This window comes from Schistocerca piceifrons, chromosome 7 (genome assembly GCF_021461385.2).
Source record: "Schistocerca piceifrons isolate TAMUIC-IGC-003096 chromosome 7, iqSchPice1.1, whole genome shotgun sequence".
In the NCBI taxonomy this organism is placed as follows: Eukaryota; Metazoa; Arthropoda; class Insecta; order Orthoptera; family Acrididae; genus Schistocerca; species Schistocerca piceifrons.
In genome coordinates this window covers 549,469,007-549,496,124 of record NC_060144.1, presented here as the reverse complement: position 1 = coordinate 549,496,124, position 27,118 = coordinate 549,469,007, and positions in this window count along the sequence as shown.

The window sequence follows — 27,118 nt, the reverse complement described above, 5'->3', positions numbered from 1 at the left end:
TGACCTTGCTGTGGTGTTCTTCGATTCAGCGAGAAACATCAGAAAGAAATTATTCTTAACGTAAAGCCTAAAATGACCCTTCGATGGAATTTGGCTGATGGAATAGTACACATTTGGCACGCTGTCCATTTCGAAATTGGTGTGCAAACACACTCTGCTGAACGTCGAGGAAGATTATAAAAGTATTACATTAATAAATAATAATAAAATATATTATAAGAGTCCCACAAACAAGTCATGAAGCAGATGAAAGTTTCTTTGAGAAATTTATAATGGAGTAAACAGTCATCATTCGGTGGAAACAACGACTTTATTTAGTCACCGCTATGATAGATACAAGAAAACATTTAAGTGTAAGTTACACATTGTTTGTACTCCATGAGTGACAGGTAACTGTATTTAGAATATCGAAGCACCTAATCAGCACTATCAATACAGGCGCCAGAGCTAAACCCCAAAAATAATTACAAGAAAGTAATACTCCAATTTTGACAGATTGTAGTGTTTTATATTTTAAAGCAGTTGTGGAGATCCTCGGACTTGAATACTAAATCAACACTGAAGTTGTTTTTTCAGACTCATTATGTTTCAATTTAACATTTGTGCAGATATTAAGTTTTCTATCTTCCTCCACAGACGTTGTATACAAGAACAACGCACCTCACAAGCGTTTAATTCCATCTGCTTCGCCCCACAATGTGTCTCTGAGGAGATAAATTGTATGAATAATACGGCAACATAAGCCTGATGAAAATACGCGTCATTTATTCCGCCATCATCACCTCCATCATATCGACAAATTTTCTCTCAGTTCTATACACCTAATACACAGGAATATCTCAAGTTCGTGACACATTTCGGTATGAGTATAGTAATAAAAATTACGTTTGAATAATATGTCTAGAAAAATTCCCTTCCATTTTCCAAACGAAATACTATCGTTTGACGTCATAAACACTCACAATATTACTGAAGATTCTCACACAAATTTCCTTTAGTATAACCTACTCACAATGAGTAATTAGTAATACGAAGTCTGGTGCTCTATGATGTCTCCTCTCCACAAGTTATGTCGCTGATGATTCTTGGTTTAGGCGGTACAGTGTACGACGGAGCGTAACATGATAGAGACAGACGATTTCGCAATGAGTACACGTAAAATGCTTGAAAGTTAAGCCACTGAATGCATGTGAAGACTTGCATTTTCAACACCACGACACATCAGCACATTCTGCAGTTACGTAAGACGACACAACTTTCCTGTGAAAGCGGATAGGTAGAGTTGGACCACGTAAATAGCCGACTAAATAATCGGATTGTAAGTAAGCTGTTTAGGTTTTTATATTGGTCGACCCTTAGCCGGGGATACTACACTGGAATCTTCTGATTTTTTTCTTGTGGTTTGTGTAATTAGTGAAGCTATTGTTTGTTGCTAGTGCGTAATCATAGAGAGAATTTCCTTTGTAGTTGTAGTTTTCATTGTTGTACAGTAAAACAGTTGTGACATGCATGTAGATTTGCACCAAGTCTTTCGCAGCTGCGCTTGCAATTAACTAGATATTATTTTCAGTGCTATGTTACTGTGTTTTCTTATTTTGCTCTTCAAATTGTGCTTTTCTGTGTTACTGTGTGAAATATTGTGACAATAATGGCGTGTGAAAAACATAACACTAAGCTCCAAAGCAAACTGAAAAATACACTCCTGGAAATGGAAAAAAGAACACATTGACACCGGTGTGTCAGACCCACCATACTTGCTCCGGACACTGCGAGAGGGCTGTACAAGCAATGATCACACGCACGGCACAGCGGACACACCAGGAACCGCGGTGTTGGCCGTCGAATGGCGCTAGCTGCGCAGCATTTGTGCACCGCCGCCGTCAGTGTCAACCAGTTTTGCCGTGGCATACGGAGCTCCATCGCAGTCTTTAACACTGGTAGCATGCCGCGACAGCGTGGACGTGAACCGTATGTGCAGTAGACGGACTTTGAGCGAGGGCGTATAGTGGGCATGCGGGAGGCCGGGTGGACGTACCGCCGAATTGCTCAACACGTGGGGCGTGAGGTCTCCACAGTACATCGATGTTGTCGCCAGTGGTCGGCGGAAGGTGCACGTGCCCGTCGACCTGGGACCGGACCGCAGCGACGCACGGATGCACGCCAAGACCGTAGGATCCTACGCAGTGCCGTAGGGGACCGCACCGCCACTTCCCAGCAAATTAATGACACTGTTGCTCCTGGGGTATCGGCGAGGACCATTCGCAACCGTCTCCATGAAGCTGGGCTACGGTCCCGCACACCGTTAGGCCGTCTTCCGCTCACGCCCCAACATCGTGCAGCCCGCCTCCAGTGGTGTCGCGACAGGCGTGAATGGAGGGACGAATGGAGACGTGTCGTCTTCAGCGATGAGAGTCGCTTCTGCCTTGGTGCCAATGATGGTCGTATGCGTGTTTGGCGCCGTGCAGGTGAGCGCCACAATCAGGACTGCATACGACCGAGGCACACAGGGCCAACACCCGGCATCATGGTGTGGGGAGCGATCTCCTACACTGACCGTACACCACTGGTGATCGTCGAGGGGACACTGAATAGTGCACGGTACATCCAAACCGTCATCGAACACATCGTTCTACGATTCCTAGACCGGCAAGGGAACTTGCTGTTCCAACAGGACAATGCACGTCCGCATGTATCCCGTGCCACCCAACGTGCTCTAGAAGGTGTAAGTCAACTACCCTGGCCAGCAAGATCTCCGGACCTGTCCCCCATTGAGCATGTTTGGGACTGGATGAAGCGTCGTCTCACGCGGTCTGCACGTCCAGCACGAACGCTGGTCCAACTGAGGCGCCAGGTGGAAATGGGATGGCAAGCCGTTCCACAGGACTACATTCAGCATCTCTACGATCGTCTCCATGGGAGAATAGCAGCCTGCATTGCTGCGAAAGGTGGATATACACTGTACTAGTGCCGACATTGTGCATGCTCTGTTGCCTGTGTCTATGTGCCTGTGGTTCTGTCAGTGTGATCATGTGATGTATCTGACGCCAGGAATGTGTCAATAAAGTTTCCCCTTCCTGGGACAATGAATTCACGGTGTTCTTATTTCAATTTCCAGGAGTGTAATAGTGTTGACGAGCGTAGCTTATCAGCACCACTGTGTAATGAATTAACAGACATTCAAAGTGGTAATTTGGTAATTGTGCATAGGGAAATGGAGCAGGCGGCAAATAATGGCGTAGACAGTGTAACAATTAGTGAACAGGGATGCATTATCGATCGATCGGTCTGCAACAGCTCGCCTCAGGAATCCGAAATGACAGGACACAACCTCGCAAATACTGTAGATTCAGTTTTTGGGTCCTCACCGTTTTTTCAAATAAGTCAAGACACATTTTCTGCTTGTCAAAATGTGAATGTTTCCGGTGCAAATTCACTGCCGAAAAGCACTGAGGAACATGTTTCAGACATCAGTGCATTGTTATTACAATTAATACAACAAATGGGACAAACACAGCAAAAGCATCAAAAGTTAGACACAATCGAACAAAATCTTGGAAAGTTAGACTCAGTGGAACAAGATCTTTAAAAGTTAGACACAATGGAATAAAATCTTCAAACGTTAGACAAAATAGAACAAAATCCTTGAAGGTTAGACACCACACTTGAACAAACAGGTGAAGATTTAACTACTGAGTTACATAAAATCGAATCTAAATGTCAAAAAGTGTGTAATGACGTAAAAACACAAATTTGTGAGCATTTCCCACCTATTTTTTCGCGGCATGTAAATATATTACAGAATCACGAAGCAGCCATAAAAGAACTGCAAACTATTGTTCATGAAAATCATGAGACCTTGCAAGCTAAGATTGACTGAGTTGCATCTACCGATTCGGTTACTTAACTTGCAAAAACTCAGGAAAACTTGAAGGACACAGTAGATACGATATCATCACAAATGGACACTCTGAAACTTGGTTCAGAAAAACACACCGTGGAAATAAGTTCACTATCGGAGAAAGTAGCCGAACTTTCGGATCAGTTGACTAACTTACCTACAAAGGTGGATGATGATCTGAATGACACAAGACCTGTAGCCTTCACTGACACAGAAGAGTACGCACAAATTAGGAAATTCAAACAAAATAAGAATCAAATTAATACGCAACACCAAAGAGAAATCCGGGAAGTACAAGATCAGTTGACACAGGTAATAGAAGAATTACATATTTCAGAGGACACTCGCGCTCCAGTACGGGAAGAGGGACATAGAAATACCGAACAGTCACAAAATAATAACGCAGGGTACTTCGGAAATTATGAAAGAAATTGCCAAGGTACACCGAATTCTGAGATGAAACCGCCCAAATGACGTAACAATGACCGACATGCGACTCGCCGACATGATGATTTTGACTATAAGCTGTTTATTACTACATTTAAGAATTTCGGTAACGACATTCATCCACAAGCGTGGCTTCATCAATTCTCTCACTGTTTTCCTCCCAACTGGCCATTAGAGCACAGATTAGAACTTATGTGTGGCTACTTAGAGAATGAACCAGCTGTAAGAATGCGATCAGTCATTCACGATTGCCACAGTGAAGGACAATTTTATCATGCCTTCCTCTCACCATATTGGTCTCAAGCTACACAAGACCGTGTAAACCATAGCATCATAATGATGAAACATTTCGAACAATCTGAATTTTCCAGTCTTGTGAAATATTTTGAAGACATGTTGCGTAAGAATCAGTACCTGTCAAACCCTTACAACCCCTCAGAACTCATCTGCATTTGCTTAGTCAAATTGCCTGAACATTTACGACATATTATTTGGTAGCACGTTACAAAGACGACATTGAAGCTTTTCAGGGACTGTTACAAGAATTGGAAATTGACACTGACAATCGCGGGACGCGAAAACAGGAACACAACAATTACAGGTCACATCCGTCACTATTCCGCGACGAAAGAAATAATAACTAGACACGAGAAGGCTATTCTTACAACGTAAATCATGACCACAACAGACACCACTCATATGACAACCGTTGGCAGAGTAGTAATAATTACAGAGAAAGGTCACATCTCCGCGGTAATGACTATCACAGAGACAATCAGAGAAACAGACAATATTTGAACCAAAATAATTGTTGTCAAGGGAGACAAAATAACTTCAGACGCAACAGTTCAGCACGCAGTTACGATTCAGGGAGCAATTCGTCACCACGTGAGCGACAAGAAAGAAACTGTGGTATGTACCGACATGACGACAGACGATATAATCATTACGACAGACCTGAACTTCATCACAACTGGCGAGATTCAAACATGGTTGGGCCCTCTCGACAAGGTGAATTTGTAGAAGTCAGGTCTCCTAATCCTAATAACGACGCACGCCAACAAAGAGACAGACAATGACTCGCACCGCAGGCAGCCGCATGCGCCGGCTGGCTCAGAGAAAAATAACATAGACGCTAACCTTGAGAAAAATTCCAGTATTCTTTACAGACGTATACCGTATGATTATTGCGTTCAAGTTGAAACTCTGAGTACTATGAAGAGTAAAGGATTGCACCACATTTCACATGTAAAACCGTTTATTGAGAGATAATCTGCTTTTTAACTTAGTCTTTGCTACAAAATGTTTCACTTTACATTACTAGTATGCTTTGTCAGACTTAGAATCTGTTAACATGCAACAATGTTTGAAGATAAATATCCAGTCAAGAACCAAGAGAATTTATTTAAACAGATATTACCGATGCATTGTTATAGTGAACAGGCGACACAGTGTTGTTATTTGTACATTCTTGCTTGTTAGTTGCACGAGTACGTAACGACTATCAGGCTTACATACTTCGAACATACACTGCTAAGGAGATTTTAATGCAATATTTTGGTTTACTTGAAAAGACATTCGTTATTTGAAGTACTTTCTGTGAGATTAAAGATGATTTAGTATTTGGTTTCTTTGACAGGTACACGGTTATATCACGACGCTACTAATGTGTGACACAATTTACATTGTTGCTTTTACGATGTATCTGTTTTATATCTGCACAGTTTTTATGTATTATTCTGGAAAGTAAAACATGTTTTAGTAGTAACTTTTGTGGTATAGCTACAATGAGACATCCTTTTCCGTAGCACAGGAATACGTTACAGTACAGTACTTTCTTCATCACGGCAATAAGCATAATAACTACGATAGCTATATGCAAAGCATTTCACTTTTGTTTATGATGAGGTGAGTACATTGACTTCAGCAGAACTTTGCTTACAGAGGACGATAGCTACGACACTTCCACAGAATTATCTTACAGCAAGACGCACATTTAGCGCTACAGGACACGCATTTGAGTGGTTAATTTTGTATTTAAAATATTTATCTTTAAAGATTTTTGAATTACAATGATACAAAGGTTTTCCGTGATACATTTCATTCCATTGCTGTAATCTGTAACACCTGAGAGTATAATTACATTAATCCTCAGGAAGGGTACACGCCTACTTTGTGTACCATGTGTTTGGCAAGCACAAGGAGCCCTAGCTAATATCGTATTTGCTGATACAGCTTTTCACATCGGTACCATATTTCTCTAGCACATAAACTACACAGCTATCTGATCATTTAAACTGAGAGAGACAAACATTTTTCTTACTACGTCAGTGACAGATGTTTACGTAATCACACAGTTGGATAACTTCACACTTATGAAATTGTATTTTGTCTGTACTTTTTGAACTGTTCATATTTTTTTTCGGGGCCATTGTGATACTATGAGAGCTTTGAAGGATGTATTTGGCATGGGATCATGATTTTTAAAGTATATTTGAGGTAGATGACAATATTTAAATGAGCAGAGAAAACGACGATTTTGGGATTTGACTAAGGTGTTATGATGTTATTATTACGTTGGCAATGTGTATTGTGCTGTTGAGGTATGTTTATGGTCAATAAGCTGATGCTATATGAAGAATTAGATTATGCTACGTATTTATTATGATGAAATATTGAAGAAGTGTCGACGATATGTATACGGGTAATAAGGTAAGGAATAATGAGTAGTGGTTAGGGACTCTGGTTTGTGAAAAAGGATGTTGGAAACCAAGAATTGTACTTTAAGAGATATGAAATGTGTGTATATGCGTAAATGTATCACAATGCCGGCGAACATTTTTTGGACACTGATATATTCACAGGATTTTGTTTGTCTGCCACTACAATGATCCACATAGATTGTTTCATCCACCTTTCCTGCATCTGTAATAGAACTGGTCTTTGTGTGAAGTTGCGATGCAACTTCAATCACACTGCTGGCGATTAAATTCCCAATAGCAAATAATGAAACACTTTTATTGTCTGTGGACAGTATTTCATGGAGAATACAGGATTAAGTGAATTGATTTGAAGTTACAGAAGATTCGGAATTTAGCTCACAGAGCTCCCAACACTGGCCTTAGTACTTCCCCTTAAGTGGCTGGGGTGTTTTGTTCGTGTAACGGTCAGGGCCCCAGCACATGGAAAATTACAGACTTTTGATGGGAAGGAAATCCACTCTTAGGCACGTGAAGGTCCATCTTGAGGAACAGAGTCACAGATGGTAAAGAACCAGTGTATACTCTGAATCTCAAAGGGTATTGTCCGCCACACCCATTTCAGCTCAAATAGGGAGCACTGTTTGCGTACAGCTGTAAGCCGTTCATATCCGTCCCCGGAGTTTTCAGATCATTCTCAGTTCCTTCTGAAGGCTGGCTGATCTACTGAAGACAGCTAGCTTAACTCATGATTTCTCTGGACATACGCCTATTTGCAAAATTCTTCGAGGGGTGATGTGGCCCTGATAACTGGAACCAAGTGGAGGATCTAAATCAGAATCTTCACATGTTGAGTGACAGGATAGGCTGATAGCCTATAGTTTGGTCCACCTACAATACACAGTGAAGACCAGATACTATACAGGGTGGCCAGAAACTGTTTGGAAATCTTGTGAGGGTGTTGCAGAGGATGTGGTATTGCGAAATAATTGTTGAGAAAAAAATCCAGTAAACTGCTCCGTTTCCTAGTTACTTACCGTTCAAGTTAGGCGCTCAGGTCGCCGCGCGGATAAATTTAAGCACTTGCCCGAAATAGCGATAGGGCACAGACTTCTAATGGTTTTTGTGTTACCGCCAGTTAAACTGCCAGTTGCCAGTTAAAATATTCCTCCTTTGGAAGTGATAAATCTATGTTAGGAAACCAATTGGTTTTGTTTCTGTCAGCCTGCTCGACACTGCATGTACAACGACCTGATTGACTAACTTCAACGCCGGCCAGAGTGACCGAGCGGTTCTAGGCGCTACAGTGTGGAACCGCGCGACCGCTACGGTCGCAGTTTCGAATCCTGCTTCGGCCATGGATGTGTGTGTTGTACTTAGGTTAATTAGGTTTAATTAGTTCTAAGTTCTAGGGGACTGATGACCTCAGCAGTTAGGTCCCATAGTGCTCAGAGCCATTTGAACCATCTGAGCTAACTTCAACGCTAAATACCTCGGAAACGACACATCCTGTTAATTTATTTTCCTAACAGTTATTTCTCAGTACTACACCCTCCAAAACACCCTTGCAAGGTTTCAGACTGCGTCTGACCATCGTGTATAGTCCTACTAGAAAACCAGACTCATATAAACAAATTAGCGGATGGCTAAAGCAAAGACTGAGAATCTCAAATAATACGTGTATGTTAACGGCTGGATAATAGTTGTAATTTGAAGACCCTGTACAATAAAATATGTAAAAGAATCACTCTCACCAGTTAAAATATTACTCACCGTCTTAAAATACAATTTGGTCGCTTTAAAGCTCCGTACACGGTGTAGAACTGCTAACAGGCGGGGAGATGTAAGTTACAGCAGTGAAGTCGTCAGTGACTGTGGTTCGCACAGAATGACTATAGTAACACGGGTGGACAAGGAAACATGGCGGAGTGGCAGAAAGTTTCTGTCGTATTTGGCTCTGACCATACTTTGATTGTTGTTGTCCTTTCTGTTGGGGTGTTAACGAGGAATATCGAACGTGTCTACGGGGAATTGATGTAATGCACGCAGCTGTGTAGCTCGGTGGACGAGCAGTTGCCATATAAAGATTCTGACAGGCAGGGTCCAGAGAGGAATACCACTCCTTGCCATTAGCGAACGGTTTCAATCCTGAGGAAAAAGACTGCTGTCAGTTTCCAAACGAACACTGCGAAGGGCACTCATACATTCGACATCCAAAGTAGTGTTTCCCAGAAAAGGCCATTCCTCAGTAAATGAAGCAGCTCGTTTTCAGTGGTCCAAACAGCAGAAAAACTGTATCGTAGCTGACTGGTAGCAGGAATGTGCTCCGGCGAGCAAATATTTGGTATCTTTTCACAGTATGCAAGGCATCGAATGCAACGTCGTCACAATGCCACATTTAATCTGCAGTATGTGGCGATTGTAGTTCTTCCCAGAGGTTGTTCTATGTTGTTTAAGGGCGCTTTTCGTACTACATCTTGGACCTGCGTATTCTGATTACCTCGAACAAAAACAAATAGTTCAAGTGGCTCTGAGCACTATGGGACTTAACTGCTGAGGTCATCAGTCCCCTAGAACTTAGAACTACTTAAACCTAACTAACCTAAGGACGTCACACACATCCATGCCCGAGGCAGGATTCGAACCTGCAACCGTAGCGGTCGCGCGGATCCAGACTGTAGCGCCTAGAACCTCTCGGCCAACACAGCCGGCCCTCGAACAAAAGATAGTGTGTTTATTCCAAGATTCGTGGTGATTTAGTGCCAATACTTCTACATCTTCACCATGAGTACGATGTACACATTCTCGTTTTCCAATCTCATGGTCGTGTCCAATGGCCTGCACACTTATCTTTCTTGGTTGACTAACACTCAGACGCTCATTCACAACTCGACTGTCTCGCTAAGAATAGATTGAAATAATCAGCATCCAGTACCATATAAGAAATTGTGTTTCCTTAACAAGCTTAAGACACTTACTACCTTAAATCACAACGTTGTTACTATTACATTGTTAATCAAACGAAAAATTATAAAAGTTTTAACAACTTCCTATAAAACTTTTTGACCCTCCTAGCATTTTCTACATATTGTCTCACTCGCTTTTAACATTTCTTCTTTTTATAAAGTGATGACCAATTTCAGTAGGTTAGCTACGATAGTCAGATCTGAGTACAGCAAAATCAAAAGAAAAATCGTCTTAAGCAACAAAGTTACGTAAAAACAGCTTTTGGCAAGAAGGCCAAAAGCCAACACAAAAAGCCAGATCCGAAAGCGATAGGTAAGCTGTTGATCTCTTCGCACAAAAAAAAAAAGGAAAGAGAAAAGGTTCAGACAATACGTAGAAAACCTTTTAAGGTTTATTATAACACTTTTATGGAAAGCTTTTAAAATATTTAGAGTTTTTCATTTGATTATCTGCTTCTGGTCCCTTTCTCTCCTTTCCTAACAGTGCCAGATACATTGCATTATTTACGAGTGTCAACAGTAGAGAGTCATGTGGTTTATAGAGCCTGTACAAAAATTGTAAAGAAATTGTATTGACTCTTTCGTGAGTTTGGGTGTGTACATGTGTGTGTATACTTGTACTGTTAATAATACATCATAAGGTCACATAAGGCTACAAACAACATATTCACTACAACTTCTTATCACGGGAGAGTATTAATACTTTTGATAATGTCAAAGCCTTCTATATTCGGGTGCCCGATAACTAAATCACTTTGGAATGTCTGTATAGACATAAAATAAATTAGGAACAGTGCGGGATGAAGCACCTTAATCTATTACTTTTAGAAATATCTCAGAGGTATAATGGAATGTAGTTTCACATGAATAATAATTTATAGTTTTGTAGGTTCAGGCGAAGAAACACCTTTAGCCTCGCACACTTATTAATAATTCAAAGATGAGCATTTCCTTAACCATGAAAATCTCGTCACTCAAACGAAAGGTAGCCATGATGCGCCAACCACAAGAATCTTTCGCATCAATACTACCCTATGCAGAATCCACGAAATTAACTTTAATATGTTTACTGTAGAAATTAATTGCAAACCATCTCCCTTTTGCTTTACGCCACTTAGTACCAGAGTAATTTGAAGAAGAATCTGCCTCGCACAAATGGCGGCCACCAATACTAATTACATTCGCGCTCTACTGTATGGTATTAATCTTTCAAAAATGTATAATTGATTTTTCATACACGTAGGGATTCTACCGCTACTGAAAAAGTGGTTTGGTTATGAATAACAGCTCATATATACCATAATTACTGCTCCTACACCGTCGTTACATATATAATGAGTCAGATCATCAACGACGTTTAACAGCGACACCTTATTGTTAGTTATGTCATTACTGATATAAATAACACAACACATGAAGGAACCTAAATACTACAAACACACATAAATGCAAATCAATCAAATACAAACTAGAGATGGGCCAACTCGTTCATCCTTGGGAACTAGTTCACTGCTGATCGTTCTTCTTTGGGAACCGTTCATTTTTACTCGTTCACCGTTCATTTGTGCTTGCAATATGGTTCTTATGAAAAACTGAAGACTAGTTGTGTAGGTGACTGAAGGATGGAGGGCACCAAGAGGGGGCACTTGCCTCCCCCCTGGAGTATAGAGATTTTATTCATTACAGAATTCTTACACACTTTTAGAAGTAGTTTCTGTGATTCTGCAGAAACTGTCGTTTAGCCAACCGTAGCCCTGTGTCCCTGATCGCAGGGAAATAATGTAGGGTGGCGCACGGAAAACCGGGCCCTGAGTACCGACTGCTCGCCAATTACGGAGAATGTGTTGCCCGTTACGAGCAGATACAACAAAAAGACAAACTTGTAATAATTTGGCAGTGAAGAAATAACAAGCTAATGCAAGCAACAATTGCGAAACAATCGATGACGATGTGTAGAGTGCTGGAGAAGAGAACATGAAAATCTCACGCGACGTGCATGGGCTATAGGTCATGTAGTCTTGTAAACCTGTTGGTGGCTGTTTCCCAACTTAATAGACCACAAGTGTCAGGTATAAAATTCTTCCTTTCGACTACCACTACATAGCTATGCTACGTTGTAAACAATAATCGTTTACACCCTATATATACTTCACGTTGTCTCTGAGTTCGTTGGCGAAGTAGAGACTTTATGGAAGCATAAAATACAATGTGGTTTTCACATACTTGCGTCACACGCTTAGTAAAAATTAGGTTTTTATGTTGCATTATTAACGTTAATGCAGCAATAATAATAATAATTAAGTTCGCAGTAATAAAGGTTTTGGTTTGAAAGCTCCATCAGAACAAATGTTTTTGAGATAATAAGTAAATAAAATTTTATGGCAATCTATGTCTATTCAAATGGAGAGGTACCGCTTTTCCTACTGAGGCAAAAATGACTCACAACCCACCTTTTTTTTTCAAGGAAACCAAACTAGCAGGTAATGCAAATTGAAAACAACCACACTTAAAAATAATTGGAGCCTTCCTAAATGTAATGTTTTGTATATAAAAGATACACAAAAATCGTTTTATATGAATTTTGTTAGACTAAAAATTAAGCAAATTATTAAAAGTTAGCTGCTAAATCAAGTCGATGAAACCAAAAAAATATATGAATAACAAAAAAATGGGTTCAAATGGCTCTGAGCACTATGGGACTTAACATATGTGGTCATCAGTCCCCTAGAACTTAGAACTACTGAAACCTAACTAACCTAAGGACATCACACACATCCATGCCCGAGGCAGGATTCGAAACTGCGACGTAGTGGTCACGTGGTTCCAGACTGAAGCGCCGAGAACCGCACGGCCACATCGGCCGGCTAATAACAAAAAAACTTGCCTTGTTATAAGTATGTCTTCTGCTGTTCATCGATATAAAGAAGTGAGCTGATATGCCCTTTTGTTACCTGAAAAGATTTACCTATTACATAGAACGTAATTTTTATGTAAATTACCTAACTATAAAATATAGTTTGATTACCGGTCGTGGACGCTGAATAGCCAGAACCAAGTGCAAGAACAGTTTGGAACACATGTAAAATAGGCGAGAGCAGTGAACGAAACGAACAAGTGGCTACTGAACTAACTAGGAGCAGTCGGCAGTGGAACTGAGACAGGTGGTCATGCGAAGAACGACGAGTGCGGCCGAGGGAGACCGGGACTGACACGAGCACGCGACGGAGGCTGGAACGAGAACTGCCGAACTGACCGCCGCGACCGAAGTGAACTAGGGAACTATGAACCGATCGTTCCTCGTTCTCGGGAACCATAAGTAGACCGCCGCGACCGAAGTGAACTATGAACCGACCGTTCCTCTTCCTGGGAACTATAGGTACACCGCTGCGACCGAAGTGAACTATGAACCGATCGTTCCTTGGAATTCGTTCCTCGGTCATTTCGCTTATCCTGGTGAACCGTTCCTTTGCACCCGTTCGTTAGCGAACTACCCATCTCTTATACAAACGTCATACCTTTACTAATGATTCTCAAAAGTACAATTGTTTTTCTTGCAATAAGACCTTTAGTATCACCTTATTAGGATGCAAGAAGAGGTTTTAAATTCTGGTGTCAACATATACCTTTCACCGTTTGCGTCCTTGGGTTGACAAGAAGTAACAACATTCATGATCTATTTTCCCAATTAGATGTGGAATTGCATTTAATACAAGCCACTGTTTATTAATTTTCTTTATGCTAGAGGCTTTTAAGTCGAAACTTGTTAAATACTGTACTCCTTGAAATTTTTGTATCTCTCTTCCACATTTTAGGTCGTTTTCGCACTGGTATGACAGTCTTGTTGATCACGAGCCGTATGCTACCATCGAATTTGGGGACAGCGACTAACGGACTGTTATAGTCAGATAAGGAAGTCTGTATTATTCCCCATTTAATCATACGCTGTATCTCCTTAAACACTGCTTCCATTTTACTCCATGGTACGAATAGGTAGCATGGCAATAGGTCTCATAAGGTTTGACCTGCATATCATAAGTGTATCACTTAATTATCACAGGTTTTTCGGAGAATACTATTGCATAATGTTTTAATAGCTGTGCGAGTTGTTGCCGCTGTTTGACATCGAGGTAGCTTGATTCGGTGACCTTTATATCTACGTTTTTTTCTTATGGAGGCGACATCACGTTCGCCGTTTTCAGTTATACACTGGTAGTTTTCCCGAGTGTGGTCACTGGCTGTGGGCAATAGTTCGGGTTTCATATAGGTTAACTTCAACCTTCTGCAGTACTGTCCATGTAAAGCAGTTGTTTTTAACATTGCGAGTCCGACTAACCTTCCTTCATTCACAAGCATCAGCTCGAGAAAGGTCGATCTTTGCGTACCTTTGTAACCTCCCCACAGATATTTTAAATGTCAATATTTTAAATGTGAATAGAAACAGAACCTAGTGTAACCTCCCCACAATTATGAAGTATGTCTAACCTTAATGTATGTCTAATCTTAGTCAATTGGAAATGGGCCTAGCGCTAGGTGTAACTTCACAGCAATTAAATTTAAAGACAATGACAATTAAATGAAAATAGTAGCAATCTGACCCTAGTGTAAGCTATCCACAAAATGAAAGTCAATTCAGTGATAAGAAAATCTCAGTGACAATGAAAACGCAAATAGACCGAAATGTCGTCCTTAGGCCCTGTGCAATAATTAAACTCAAATTCTTACCTCAGTAAAACTGCATCTGCCCTTATTTTTCACCATAGCTTGGAGGAAATGCATCGCAAAAATTTTGAATTTAAGGGAAACTTTTCTTTAAGGAATGCCAAGGGAGATATTTCATTCAATAAAATGTTTGTTTTGTTAAAATGCTTGGTTTGAAAACAAAATTATTATTGGGGCAATTCTTGAACAAATTAGTTACAGTTAATTTACATTACATTATCAAATGTGCACAATGCTGCTTCATTACCTTAATTAAAAATATACCTCGTCCTGAATCTTGACCAGAGTGCCATGTCGACGCCCGCCGACTCCTCACACACAACTGCGACTATCTCTTGCGCACTACTACCACAGACTATGTCATCTCGCATGCGCTACTACTCTCGAACTGCTAACTCGCAACTGAACTGAACTCTCGCGCGGTCAAGCGCAGACTAGGAACGACAAAATAGCTCTCTGGTCAGAGACTCTGCAATGACTTGCCATCGCCGCCACACAACATACGTGTTTCATAACCCTCCACTGGGGGGGCAAAAATTTGGCAGCGATGGTGAGGCATTTGGACTTGCCAAGCGCGGCAATTTTTTTTTTTTAATTAATCAACTTTTACAATTTACAGAATATTCAGATGTAGTACGTGAATTAAATGTGGTGCACATGCACCGAGTACAAAACATTTCAGACAAAGGCAAAATATGAGTACAAAACATATTAGCAAATCAGAAAAATGTATATACAAATTATTTGATGGATAACAAAGTGCACACGCACTGAAAAAATTCTTTAGCATTTTCAGAACAAATAAACAGAATGGCAAAAAATCATGTTGATAAATGACATGAGTGCACATGCACTGCAATTCAGAACATATCAACAAATGACGAAATGTATATACAATGAGTAACAAATGACATAAGTGCAAATGCACTGAAGTATTGAACTTATCAGGAAATCATAAAAGGTATACAGAATGAGTACAAATCATATTGAAAAATGAGAAAAGTGCACAGGCACTGAAGTTCAGTAGAAAACATATTAACACATAACCTAAGTGCACATGCACTGAAAAACTCCTTAGCATTTTCATAACAAATAAACGCAAAGGCAGAAAATCATTTTGACAAGTGACATAATTGCACATGCAGTGCAGTTGAGAATATATCAGCAAATCAGAAAATATATTAATAAACGGCAAAAATACACACGCACTGTAGTACAGAACATATCAGAAAGTCACAAAATATATACGTAATGAGTACAAATGGCATAAAGTGCACACACACTGAAAAACTCTCTAATATTTTTACGAGGAATAAACCTAATGAGTTCAAATTATATTGACAAATGATAAAAGTGCACACGGACTGTAGTACTCTCTAGTATTTTTCTACAACAAACAAACAAATCAAGGAGTGTAATAAAGTGCACATGCACTATAGAAGTCTTTAGCAATTTCAGGATAACTGACCTTATTAACAAAAGAATGGAAGTGCACACGCACTGTATATGACTTTTCATTTTACAAGAATTAGTGATGGAATAGGAAGAATTGCATCATGGTTGTAGCACTTAGGTTGCACGCAGCTGCACTGAAAGTTCGTATCTTTCCACAGAAGTACAGCACCAAGTGAGACAATTTGCAGTTCATTTCCCAGAAGTATTTATCAGCGTATCCAAGACACTGAATGTCGTAGTAATATTCCCTGTTATCATTTTGGCAGTACATCAGGTACACCAAACAGTGGGACCATAATAACGTCTTCATCGCTCACGGTGGTGGACAGCATGTCGTGTCAACACCACGCTCTTACAAGGCACACCAACGTAGAATTAGTGCAAAAACCAAATATAGTGCTCCATGATCATGAGGATGGACAGGACAAATGGATATTACAGTAATTCCAGGTAGTTAGGTCAGAAGGTGAAGGACATTAAGTCACAGACTAGTCTTGATTAGGAATTACATTAGTAGTTTGCGGCATTCATAGCCCAGTTATTGAACATTTCTGTACCATGTATTCAGTATTACAGAATAATGTTCATAAAATTAAATTATTGGCATCATGGGTAATCGTATTACAATAAACAGTGGCAGTCCTTGGCCAGTTACAAAGCATATTTAGTATGACAGAATAATCTTCATCAGAAGTCATCATTGAAAGGGAGAGTCAATTATTGGCATAGCATTAACATAATTCACTGAGTTATACAAATTATTGGCACTCATTGGCCAGTTACCAAAACATGAAAAGTCATCATTGAAAACAGGAGCTAATTAATGGCATAATTAATAGCATAATTCATTTAGTTACATTAATTATTGGCACTCAGTGGCCAGTTATCAAAAACATGAAGAGTCATCATTGAAAACAGGAGCAAATTAATGGCATAATTAATAACATAGTTCATTTAGTTACATTAATTATTGGCACTCAGTGGCCAGTTAATAAAACATGAAAAGTCATAATTGAAAACAGGAGCTAATTAATGGCATAATTAATAACATAATTCATTTAGTCACATTAATTATTGGCACTCAGTGGCCAGTTACCAAAACATGAAAAGTCATCATTGAAAACAGGAGTTAATTAATGCCATAATTAATAACATAATTCCTTTAGTTACATTAATTATTGGCACTCAGTGGCCAGCAAGTATTGAATAGTATAAAACATTGTTCATCATTCAGTATTATTCAGAACTCTCTTAAATGGATAGCATTATTTGGAACTGGTGATTGTTTGTTAGCAATGCATTGCTTTGGGTAATTATAAGGGAAAGCAAGAAGAGAAAAAGAAAAAAAAATTGCTTCTGGGTTGTTCCTGTAAATGAAAAATGTGTAACGTCATTCGTCATGAGTCAGCTGTAGCAAGGTTGTGACACAAGTGTATAAAAAAAAATGCAAGTACTAGTATAGGCTTAATAAGTAACAAGTTTAGTAACTATCATGAAAGGCTTCTCCTGGAAAAAATACAAAATGGATTATTGAGCTGAAAGAAGAAACGCATACTATGCTGAAAACTAGTGAACTTCGAATTAACAGGTAGTGAAATGTGTATAAAAATGTGTTCCATAGCTGTCCTTTCCGAAACCTTCAGTCATCATACCATACGATATAAAACATACTGTCAAAACAAACTGCAACAAATACTTAAATAACTACATAGCACAAATACATAAACTTCAACATCATCCTCATCTGTAAAGAAAAACTTCATTATCCATATTATCTTAACTTCATTATTATCATCACCTGTAAAGAAAAACTTCATTATTCATAGTAGCATATTCTTCATCATTACTCTTCATCAGCATTCATTATCATCTGCAAAAAAAATCACTTCATTATTCATTACACAACTGTTCCTTATCTCTAGCATATTTCATCACTAAAACTAAGATGTGTAGTTCTGTCTGACAGCCTGCATCAATCGCCTTGTATTCTGAAAGAAAAAATTAGTTAAGACTGCTATTCTACGATGTATATAGTATATTCTTGTTAATCCTTGTTAATTCTGATCCATTTACTCTTCCTCATAAGGTTTTTTGCATCTTCTTTCGTTTATTCCGTATGTGAAATTCCCATTTCTGTTTAATTTATTTCCTTTACGTATCATTTCTTTCTGAAATTGATGAACAAAGATTAATGCCTTGCATTTAAATCATATACCCACTAAATAATGACTGGTTAATGGTGACACAGTTAAGCATACAGCATATCATGACTGAAAACGTAATATGTCAAAAGCACAGACAGTGTTCAAAGGCAAAAATGTACAGAGAATATCACAATACAGCAGCAAAAAAAAAATGTAAAACAGTCACGATGGTGAGATATCATAGGGCAAAAAATGTCAAAATCAACTGGTGTGTTATACCTTAACTATTTCACAGTGCATATAAACAAAACATGAAAACAATCGTACATAAAAAAAGACAAAATGTGACGTTTGATGTGTTCAGCTTGTATGTAGTGTAGTTAATAGAGGCGAGAATTAAAGACTTTAATGGAGAGAGAATTTGATAAAATTGATACGTCACTACATAGAATTGCATAATTATTCATAAAATGCGTAAGTTCATCTGGAAAATATGCACGGTCTGATGTGTAACGACAAGAAGAGCGACCCGCTAACCTTACCTTGCCGGGCACTTGCCAAGAAAAAATACGATAGTCATCAATAATTAGTCACGTGAATATAATTGCAGAAAAGATCATAAAAATTAGTAAATAGCATTACAGTGTGATAAATCGTAAAGTATGTTCACTCAATAAAGGGTTTTATGTTGGATAAGTGGTGGTTTCCTTTCGATTTTCTGGTTCTCAGAGTTTCGACGTGTACAACATTGGGGTGAGGAATGCTGCGAATTCGATATGGACCTGCGTATAGAAGTTCAAATTTACTGCACTTACCTTTTATTTTATTGGATAAATAGTGTGTTCGTACTAATATCTTCTGTCCAATGTGAAAGTCTCGGCGCGTACAAACCTGGTTTTGTTGTCTTCTCCGGCGCTCTGCGGCACGTTTGATGTCGTTCAGCGCAATGTCAATTACTTCGTGGTGTCGTAATCGACGAGATGTAGGAAATGTTACTAATTCTTTAATTTTGTTCGGTGGTTCAACGTTTTTCAGTATAACAGACGGAGATAGCATAGTGGATTCATTTGGAATGGAATTAATTACATCTTGGAATGAGAATATGTGTGTGTCCCAATCAATATGTCTTTTGTGGCAGTATATTCTACACAGTTTACCAATTTCTTTCATTAATCGTTCACAAGGGTTCGAAGAAGCATGGTACTTGGATATATAGATCGGAGAAATGTTTCTAGCTCGTAACATGCGTGTCCATATAGCAGAACGAAATTGCGATCCATAATCGTAAATTACTCTCATCCCATGCCCTACATGAGATAGAAAATGTTTTACAAATGCTTTCGAGACAGTTTTAGCAGTAGCTTTGCGTAACGGAGTGAAAGTAACAAATTTTGAAGTGAGTTCAACAGCGACAAAGATGTAGCAAAAACCTCTATTAGTTCTCGGAATTGGACCAAAAATGTCTACTGCGGCCATATGTCTTAATTTAACATGTATAATGGGATATAATGGAGGAATATGTGAAGTGGTGTCTGACTTAGCTTTCTGGCAAATTTCCATATTGGCAAAATAACAGTTCTGTCTCAGTATAAGAAAACATTTTCTGGCTCCGTAATGTGCGTAGCTTAAATGAGTATACCAGATTAATTCGTTAACAAGTTCGTCAGAAATGCATAATAACCAATTGTTGCTGTTTGGATGAGAGCTGCGAAACAGAATGTCATTGCGTACAGTGTAGTGGTTCCTAATCGTAACATTATTCCTATCTTGCCAAAGGTGTTTAATTTCTCTCCACACGTTGTCTTTACTTTGCTCTTTTGCTATGTCCTGTAATGACGACGAAATAAAATTTTCAAATGCAACTTGCTGAATGTACATGGCACTGAAATTTGCTTTGCAGAAGTTGGTTGCTACGTCTTGCTTGGTTGCTACGTCTTGCTGATTGTTGCTGAGAGAACCCGATAGTGCGTCTGCTATAACATTTTGTGTACCGGGAATGTGAACAATCGTAAAATTAAACTCCTGTAAATAAAGTTTCCATCTACTTAACCTGTCGTGAGTAAATTTAGCTGAAAGCAAAAATTGTATAGCTCTATGGTCTGTTTAAGCGGTAGTATGTCTGCCATAAAGAAAGTGCCGAAATCTCAAGAAAGCCCATACAACACATAACGTTTCCAGTTCTGTAACGGAATAATTTCGTTCAGCAGGCGACAAAATGCGGCTTGCAAATGCGATGTTTTTAATTACTGTACAACCATCTTCTTCAATTTCCCGAAAAATATGTATGCCTAAAGCGGCGTTAGAGCTGTCGGTGACAATGGAAAAATTTTTGGTAAGATCTGGGTGCGATAAAAGTGGAGCATTCAACAAAGCATGTTTCAGGTTAACGAATTCAGAATGTGCTTGTTTATCCCATGACCAAATAGTGTTTTTACCTGTTAATTGGCATAATCTAGGTGTGTCTAAAGCAGAGTGATGAATAAATTTGCGAAAAAAGTTAATTAAGCCCAAAAAACTGCGTAATTACTTCTTTGTTGTAGGAACAGTAATGTCACGTAGAGCTTGAAGTTTTTCCGGATCAGGTGCAATCCCATCTGTTGTAATTACGTGTCCCAGAAATTTTATAGAAGTTTTGCCAAAATGCGATTTACTGAGGTTAACTGTGAGTCCTTGTGCATGAAAAGTTTGCAACAGTCGTTCTAAAATCACATTGTGTTCAGACCAGTTAGCTTCTGCGATAAGAATGTCATCTACGTACGTCGTAATTCTGTCTTTCAGTTCTGTCGGAAGTATTGTGTTCAAACCGCGAATAAAAGCTGCAGAAGAAATAGTTAATCCGAATGGTAATTTGCAAAATTGATAACAGTCGCCAAAACAGAGTAAAGCTGTGTGCTTTCTGCAATTCGGATGGAGTTGAATTTGCCAAAATCCCGATTTCAAATCTAATGTAGAATAAATAGCCCTACCATGAAATTTCTGTGGCAGTTCCTCTAATGTCTGTGGTCGATCTGTTTCATTAATAATAATGTCATTAATGTGACGTGAATCAAGTACAAGGCGAAGTGAGCCATCTTTTTTGTTAACAAAATGTAGCGGGTTTATGTACAGACTAACTGCTGGTTCAATAATTCCTTGGTCGAGCATATCTTGCAATTCTTTTTTAACTTGTTCTCTGTGGATATACGGAATAGGATAATGCTTAGCTTTAAATGTGTCGTGCTGTTTGACTTGAAATTCATACATAAATCCGGACATAGTACCAGGAACATTGTCGAAAACTGGAGCTTGCTGTAAAAGAATTTTGTGTAGTTACGTTCATTCGTAGTCTGTATTTGCACTGCTTTGTTTAACTTTATCGGAAATCATTTGCATTACGTCGTAGTCAGCTTCGTCTGGAGTATTATAGTTATGTACGTACGTGTCTGTGAACAATGCAGAATTACAGTCTATGTTACGTGTTGCGGAAATGACCTCTGTGCGGTTAATTGTTTGTTCTTCCGCAGATAAAGAATGCTGAAATTCTAAAGAAAATTGTACATTTTCGTCCTTCAACATTAAATAAGAATTTTGAAAATCAACCACTGCGTCGTGTTGTACAAGAAAATTAGTACCTAAAATAACGTCTGTTGTCAATAACGGAACAATCCAAAAATTTGAGTGAAAAGTATGACCTCCAACACAAAATCATAAATGCGTCTGTAATTTTACATCCACTCCTTTACTCGATACTGCTCCTTTCACTTTCGTTTTGCCTAATCGTAATGTGGGATAAGTATTCTCTTTGTTGCACTCGTTGAAAGTTTCTTCATTTATTACTGACATAGGTGATCCGGAATCGATTACTGCTGAAAATTTCGATGAACCAATTTTAATTTCGATGACAGGATGTGAAATGGTTTTCTGAACAACTGGTCTTTCCTGTAAAAGAGTGTCACGGATGTCGTCGAAAGTAATAACATTTTCGTGAACAACATTTTGCGTGTCAAAAGTAGTGCTTGTGTTATTAGAAGATGCGATCTTTACTGTATCTAGTCAAATTCTATCTGACGTGTTACTATTTTCAGGAGGATGCTGTGGCAGTTCTATTACTTCAAATGGTTCAAATGGCTCTGAGCACTATGGGACTCAACTGCTGAGGTCATAAGTCCCCTAGAACTTAGAACTACTTAAACCTAACTAACCTAAGGACAACACACACATCCATGCCCGAGGCAGGATTCGAACCTGCGACCGTAGCGGTCGCGCGGTTCCAGACTGTAGCGCCAGAACCGCTCGGCCACCAGCGGCCGGCTTCTATTACTTCTTCCAGACGTATTACGCTCTGGATGATACCTACTGTCGGGTTCATTCATGAGAATATGTTCTTGTGGATAATTTTGCTGTTGGTATGAGCGACTGTTGTTAGATGTACGCTGAAAATTGTCCTCATTATTTTTACGTCTATCGTAATAGTCATTCCTATACGGTGCATTGCGATAGGAATTGAAGTACTGTGTTTTCTGTACGTAGTTGTTCCTTTGCTGCCGTGCGTTACTATTTGTTGTACCAGGGACTATACGTCCACGCGGCGAAGCATTAAAGTCTGGTTGACCTTGTGCATTACATTGTTGGTTAGGTATGCTAACCGGATGACTTTCATGCTGTTGCGGTGGAAAACGTCTACTGTTACTAAAATGTGGCTCCTGTTGCTGAAAATTTTGACGATATTGATAATTAGAATATAGTCTGCTATTAAAGTTCTGGTGGTTGTCGTTCCTAAAGCGTCTGTTACCTTTACTATTGAAACTACGTGCTTGACCGTAATTACTGTAGGTTTGCTGGCCTTGGTTGTTATATGAAAAAATTTTCTTTACGAAAGAATAATCAGATTGCTGCACTTCTAAAAGCTGCAGCAGATCCCTGAAAGCCGAAATATTTTCTTTTTGTTGACCTGTTAAAAGTGACACTCTTAATGATCGTGGCAAATTAGAAATACATAATTGAATGAGTGCAGATTCACTATAAGGTTCACTTAAGTATTGGTTTTGTTGGACCATGTGCTCGAAAAATTGCGTGACACTGGGAAAATTTGTGTTCTCATAATTTGGTAAACTAATTAACTGATCTTTAATTCCGCGCTGTGTCGTCTTCGACCAGTACGCTGACAGAAAAGCATTCTGAAATTCTTCTACCGAGTAACATTGCCTCGCGATCGGTCTCATACGAGTTGCCGGCTCGCCTTCCAAAAAACTGCAAATAAATTCAAGTTTGTGCGTTACGGGCCAAGTCGGAGGAAAAGCAAAGCTAAATTGTTGTATCCAATCTAGCGGGTGAATCTGTGTTCTGTCATTCTTAAACACTTTAAATTTTCTTACTGACAGAAAATGTTTGTAATCAAAATTATCGTCTCTGTATGTTGGAACAGGTTCATGATTGTAAGAGAATCTATTTGTCTGTGTCTGTTCGGAATCTAAGTCGTGTACTCTCTGTTGATTACCTAAATTATACGCACTGCGTGAGTCTGACAAATGTTCATGAAGTGGCATCTGTTGTGATGTGTTATTAACTGAAATATTTTTCATCTCTGTTACTTCTTGTTGTAAACTTGACAATTTTCTACGCAACGTGTTATTAGACGAATCGATCTCATTAATTGTCTGCTGTAAATTTTGAAATTCAGGTGTTTGGTTAAATGAAACCGGTGAAATATCGTCTGATTTGCTGTCATTATTACTTTCAATAACGTCTATACGACTGGCCAATTCATCACATTTCTCAGTCAGTATTTTTACCTGATCATCGGTTTTAGAATCAGAGGCATTAATCTGTTTTTGCAATTTACGTGTTGTTTCGTTCAGTTTTTTAACGTCAGCTTGAATTACATCGGAATCCTGTGTTAGTTCTAATTGTTCGAGTCTGTCTGTCACTGTCTGAAAATCTGTTGTGTATGTGTCTGTTTTCGATTTAAGATCGCAAATTTCGTCACGTAATTCTGTGTTCGACTGTTCGATAGTATTAATTTTGTCCGACACTGTAGCAATATTGTTGTCTACATATGTTTTTGCCTTTGCAAACATTTTACGTTTGTCTTCTTGTCTCTGTGCAGTGATTGTTTCCATGACTTGACGTTTCACTTTATTTTGATCCTGAATAAATTTGCGGAAACGCGTATCACTGTTTTGTATGTGAAGACTAAGACGTTCGTTAATTTGAGAGTTCTGTTGGTCGACTTTCGCGTCAATCTTTTCATCCATTGTGCGCGAAAGTTCTGCTGTCATTGCTTTAAACTCGTCGCGTAATTGTGTAGCTTTTTCAGAGCATTGTTTAGCGACTCCGCTAATTTCGTCTCGAAGTGTTTCTGTTGTAGCTGTTTGCATTTCCCTTAATTCTTGCGCAACAGATCTAATTTATTCGCTACTTTTTCTTGAACAGGCCTCAATTTCCTCGCGTAACTGTACCTTAGTATCATGACACTGCGCGGCAACGGCTCTAATTTGTTCACTAAACTGTCTGGAATTGTTGTCTAATTTTTCATTTAACTGTTCGTTCTGTACACTAAGTTGTTGTTTGAGATCTTCTTTAAATTGTTTATTATCTTCATTAAGGTTGTCTAATTTTTCATTCTGTTTGTCTTATTTTTCATTAAGTTGTTTAAGTTGTTGGAAATTTTCACTATGTTGAAGCAATATTGCCATAATTTGATCCAGGGTAACATTACCTACTCTATTCTCTGTATTGTTTGATAGTGTGTCTGCAAATGTCGCGTTTTGTGTGACCATTTGGTCATTCTGTAATTTGCAAAAGGATTTGTCAGTCGAACGTACCCTGTCAGTCACTATTTCGGAATTAAATGAATCCGGCGTACTTTCAGTACACTGATCATTTTCATTCGAAAAATTTGTCTGTACGTTACTTGAATTTTCCAAATCGGTTATATTAAGCTGGGCAGCGCTCAATACAATAGAGCGCCCCGCGTCATCAATTGTTGTCAAATTAACAGAGGAGACAATTGAGTTCGTTTGTTTATCATTAAGATAAAAGTCATCATTAGCGGTTGGAACGCACTGATTGTTAGTGAACGCAGGATTGTCATCATTACACTGCGTGTCACAAGTACTATCGGTGATGTTGTTTAAGTCGGTAATTTCATTCGTAATACCTCGCGATATACTATTCATAGTCTTTCGCGGCATTTTTACAATAGTCAAAATTATTCACAAAGCAAATAAGCACAATGCAAAAACAACACACAAATACAACAGAGCAACGAATTGCCGATGATCTGAGGAAAGAAAGTCACAAAATTAGTATCAGCGTTGCGCCAAATGTTAATTATATCAAATAAATAAGAGCAGATATCTGGCTACGTTTCTGAAGATTCTCAACGAAATACGATCCTGGACCGGGTGTCACCAAGTGTAACCTCCCCGCAGAAATTTTAAATGTCAATATTTTAAATGAGAATAAAAATAGAACCTAGTGTAACCTCCCCACAATTATGAAGTATGTCTAATCTTAATGTATGTCTAATCTTAGTCAAATGGAAATGGACCTAGCGCTAGGTGTAACTTCACAGCAATTAAATTTAAAGACAATGACAATTAAATGAAAATAATAGCAATCTGACCCTAGTGTAAGCTCCCCACAAAATGAAAGTCAATTCAGTGATAAGAAAATCTCAGTGACAATAAAAACGCAAATAGACCGAAATGTCGTTCTTAGGCCCTGTGCAATAATTAAACTCAAATTCTTACCTCAGTAAAACTGCATCTGCCCTTATTTTTCACCATAGCTTGGAGGAAATGCATCGCAAAAATTTTGAATTTAAGGGAAACTTTTCTTTAAGGAATGCCAAGGGAGATATTTCATTCAATAAAATGTTTGTTTTGTTAAAATGCTTGGTTTGAAAACAAAATTATTATTGGGGCAATTCTTGAACAAATTAGTTACAGTTAATTTACATTACATTATCAAATGTGCGCAATGCTGCTTCATTACCTTAATTAAAAATATACCTCGTCCTGAATCTTGACCAGAGTGCCATGTCGACGCCCGCCGACTCCTCACACACAACTGCGACTATCTCTCGCGCACTACTACCACAGACTATGTCATCTCGCATGCGCTACTACTCTCGAACTGCTAACTCGCAACTGAACTGAACTCTCGCGCGGTCAAGCGCAGACTAGGAACGACAAAATAGCTCTCAGGTCAGAGACTCTGCAATGCCTTGCCATCGCCGCCACACAACATACGTGTTTCACCTTCTCTTAAAAATTCTCAATCTAGGATACAGGGAACAGGTAAACAGCCTGTAACTAAGCCTGAATTCACTGCATACGTCCACGTATGACTCCTACAATTCTAGAATTCTGAACTGGAAATATTAGCAACTTATTCACCTGATTAATGCAATTGAATAGATCGTAGCCCATAACAGATACTCTGGCACAGATATCAATAATAACAATTACTGCCATGCCTTGTGTGTTTCCTATGACTGCAGCTTGTATGAACTCAGTATTTCACCTAGCGGATATTCTCGCATCAACAGTTCTTTCTTCTTGTCCAACCCTACCTTGTACATGAGCATTCATACATTTACCTATCGATTAACCCCTGTCCCCCCATTTGTGCCCCAACGACCACATGCGAAAGCCTTAAATTGCTCGTGTGGAGTTCAATGCTTGCGATGTACTTGTGGGTCATCCCTCATTTCTACTCTTCTGACACTTTGAGACTCCTATATCCGTTGCGGAACCTCATTCTGTTGCCGTTGATTAGGTGCTGGCACTGGCATAACATTAATGT